This window comes from Lemur catta, chromosome 8 (assembly GCF_020740605.2).
Source record: "Lemur catta isolate mLemCat1 chromosome 8, mLemCat1.pri, whole genome shotgun sequence".
NCBI classification, from domain to species: Eukaryota; Metazoa; Chordata; class Mammalia; order Primates; family Lemuridae; genus Lemur; species Lemur catta.
Window position 1 is genome coordinate 89,717,238 of NC_059135.1, and position 4,448 is coordinate 89,721,685.

A 4,448-nucleotide genomic window follows, 5' to 3' on the forward strand; every position below is an offset into this window, starting at 1 on the left:
TGTGGAAAAATTATCTTCCATGAAACCGGTCCCTGGTGCTGAAAAGATTGGGGACCACTGGTGTAAAGGACATTGGAAACTAAGAAGAGGGAAGGGATGGAGAATGGTAAGGGGTAAAAACTTAACTATAGGGTACAATGTACACTACTCTGGTGATGGGCACCCTAACAGCCCCTGACTTCAACAGTATACAATTTATTCATGTAACAATATCACTTGTACTTACTTAATGTTTTGAAATAAAAATAAAAAAAGTAAATTTGCAAAGGAAAATTAGTAGTTGGAACAAAGCTTTTATACCCGAAACAGCTTCTAAGTGTGAGAAAGAAGGATAAATATATATGTAACACATTTACTGTTCAGTTATCTATTGTTTTGTTAGTATAATAAAAATTGAGGACTAACTGTTATACTTCTTTAATAATTAAAGTATTTAAATGGCAACAGGATGGATTCACAAGATATAACTAAGAAACTTCAAACTCTGGGTTGGAATACAATGAAAAGTAGTAAAATCCCACTACAGAAGATGAGAAGTGTATCATTTTTCTATTGCTGGTCAATAACAATGAAAGTCCTAAATTTTGTGGTTCATTGCACTTTAGTAAGGTCAACTCCACCCTTCTTTGTGCCCTAAGGCTCGTGTGGTTTGTAACAATGGGCTTCTTTGCCTCTTGATATCTGGTTGTTTGGGGCCAATGGGAGATACCTCCTGGAGGAATGAGGGTAGCAGGAAGTCATGTAGTTCTATTCCCCCATCTCCCTCCCTGCCGTGTTACCTGCTTACCTCTCGTGAAGGCTATAGCTCCGTCCAGGTCCCTCTCCATGTTCCTTTACCGGAGGGATAGTTAGTGGCACTGCAGTGTTGCTAGCCTGGCTGGTTTGGGGGAAGAAAGGAATTAGGCAGCTGACTTCCGACCCATTTCTCTCCCTTTAATGATGGGATGTTCCCTGGAAAAATCTTGAAGTCAGGAGACCTGTTCTAATCAACAGGTAAACATGATCATCAATCTCTGGATAAATAGGCAAAGAGAAGAGAGTGCTGTATGCATGAAGATTTAGGATTCTTTCAGGTAAAGAAACCCACAATTTATAAATTTATTACTCAGGGGCATAGTTCCCTAGAAAGATAATGCATGTTATGTAATTATCTGGATATAAAGTAAAGATGTTTAAATGTTCCATGTTGTTTGAGGAGATGCTTCACTTAAAAACATCACATTTCAACCAGGACCAGGTAGCACGTGCTCAAGACAGGAAGTAAGGACTTAAGACAATAGAACTGATGCCACGGATCCCTCTGCCCCGCTGTCCCTCAACAACTGCCTGTATACTTGAGCCTGGATATGACATCTCATTAATATGAGCCTAAATTGACCATCCCATTTTTTGTGTCAGCCCAGCTTTTTTGAGTCCTATTAAAAGCTCCTTAATTAAACTGTCACCAAATACTCAGTTTGAAGATGCCATACCTCTCTGGCTGGTATCCAGACTGAAATGGTATCATTGCTTTTCAGCATTGCTTTTATGGCTGTTGATTGTTTTGTTTGTGTGTGTGCTTTTTTACTTGAAGTGATGTAACATAGCAATGCAAGCTACATTACAACAGTGAAGGCAGCCAATCAGCAAATGACATATGTGTAATTCCAATGTACAGGACTCTTTCCTAAATTCTATGGTAGTTAATAAAATGGAAGATGTATAGTGTCTGTCCTATTTAGGAAGCAAGACGAACAGAGTAAATACAAAGGCAGGTAACAATGCAGAACAACTTTCTATAGTGTAAACGATTATGGGCATTGGCAGCATTTCCTTCTTTTTAAATTGTGAATAATATTTTATTGTATGTGTATACCATATTTTCTTTATCCATTCATCCGTTGATGGGCATTTAAGTTGTTTCCATATCTTGGCTATTGTAAATAATGCTACAATGAACGTGGGAGTGCAGATATCTCTTCACAGTACTGATTTTAATTCTTTGGGATATATATCAAGAAGACAGATTTCTGGATCCAATGATAGTTGTATTTTAAATTTTTTTGAGGGAGCTCCACACTGTTTTTCATCGTGGTTGCACCATTTTGCATTCCCACCAATGGCAACATGGATGAACCTGGTGGAAATTATGCTAAGTGACATAAGCCAGTAACAGAAGGACAAAGGCTGAATGATTCCGCTTACATGTGGCATCTAAAGTAATTGAACTCATAGAAGCAGAGAATAGAATGCTGGTTACCAGGGGCTAGGGAGAGGGAGAAATAGAGAATTATTTAATGTGTATAAAGTTTCAACTGCAAGATGAGTAAATTCTAGAAATCTACTGTACAACACAGTGTCTAGAGTTAACAACATTGCATTGTATTGTTAAGAGGGAATATCTCATGTTAAGTTTTCTTACCACAGAAACAAAATAAAACAAAGGGACAGTTTGGAGGTGATGGAAATGTTTATTCTCTTGATTATGTTCATTCACTATTATTAGTTTTATGGGTATCTGCATATGCCAAAACTCGAAAAAAGTATTCATTTATTATGTACAGTGTTTGTACATAATTATACCTCAATAAAGCTGTTAAAACATCATGGGGTTTGAAGTCAAATTTTTGTGTGATCAAGTCTCTGTAATGTAATGTTATTATGGAGCCTGAGGCAAGTTATCTACTTGCCTGAGTCCTCAATAGAAGTAATAATTGTGGTGGGAAATTAATTCAATAATGTTTACGTAAATGACTACAAGTATTTGGTACATATTAGGGAATCAGCACGTTTTCTTTCCTTTTCCCTTCTTCTCTTTCTGGGGGATACTTCCTAGAGAAATTTAGAGAAGACAAAATAAAACAAACCAAAACTATTTAAAGTGTAGCTTGGGCAATTCAATTACCCTATTAGTTCTTCCGTTTCAGTAAATTGGGGACACTTTACCCGCGGAGATTGTTGCACGCAGGGCAGGATGGGGGAGGGAGGAGGAGTGATCAGAGGAGGCACATGTCAAGTAGGCTGCAGGTGTAAAGGGAAGGGACAGGAGCAACAGACAAAGAAACCCATGTGGGGATACTGACCGGTTTTTGACATCTGAGATGTTGGTCAGTGGCAAGGATGACTGATAAAGTGTGATAGGGTATATTAAGGTATATGAAGGACTACAAAAAAATACAAAAATAGGAAGGTAGAGGTAGAGGGGAAAAACATAAGGCAATTTTGGTCTGCTAGCTCCCATAGGTTCTATAGCAGTTGACTTAGAAGAAATACATGGGAAGAGTATATTGAAAACTACAGAATTTCAATCAGTGGAGCAGGAGCATCACCATGACAAGGATTGGAAGCAACTGGCAGCACAGGATTGAAAGGATCCTGAACAAATATGGCAAACACCCAAGGAGCATTATCTTCAGTAGCTAAAATACCAGGTATTAAGGATTTTGATGAGGATCTTTAGATCCACAGAGAAATTACACTGATTTTGATGACTATTAGGAGAAAAAGTACCAAGACTACACAGAAGGTCTTATGGAGGTTCCAGTGAATGCATCATGGTAAGGATATATAGTAGTGCACAGGGTCAAATGAATTGAAATATATGCATTGCTGAGATCAACCAGAAAAATAGAGGGAATGAAGTTGTAATGAGAGATTAAAAAGAAAATTAATGGCAAGAAAAAAGAGCAACACAGCATTGGCACTATATCAGGGGCTGGCAAATTTTTTTCTATAAAGGGTGAGATAGTAAATATTTTTAACTTGCAGGTCATATGATCTCTGTTGAAACTACTCCACTCTTCCCATATAGTACAAAAGCAGAATGCATATAACAAAGAAGTGTGACTGTTCCAATAAATCTTTTTTTTTTTTAATTTCAGCATGTTATGGGGGTACAAATGTTTAGGTTACATATATTGCCTTTGCCCCACCCGAGTCAGAGCTTCAAGTGCATCCATCCCCCAGACGGTGTGCACCGCACCCATTAAGTGTGTATATATACATTCCCTCTTCTCCCCTCCCACCTGCCTGACACCCGATGAATGTTATTACTATATATGCACATAAGTGTTGGTCAGTTAAGTCAGTTAATACCAATTTGATGGTTAGTAAACGTGGTGCTTGTTTTTCCATTCTTGTGATACTTCACTTAGTAGAATGGGCTTCAGCCCTATCCAAGATAATGCAAGAGGTGCTAGATCACCACTGTTTTTTATGGTTGAGTAGAACTCCATGGTATACATATACCACATTTTATTCATCCACTCATGTATTGATGGACACTTGGGTTGTTTCCGCATCTTTGCAATTGTGAATTGTGTGCTATAAACATTTGAGGGCAGATGTCTTTTTTATAGAATGTCTTTTGTTCCTTTGGGTAGATGCCCAGTAACAGGATTATTGGATCAAATGGTATTTCTACTTGTTGCTCTTTGAGGTATCTCCATATTACTTTCCACAGAAGTTGT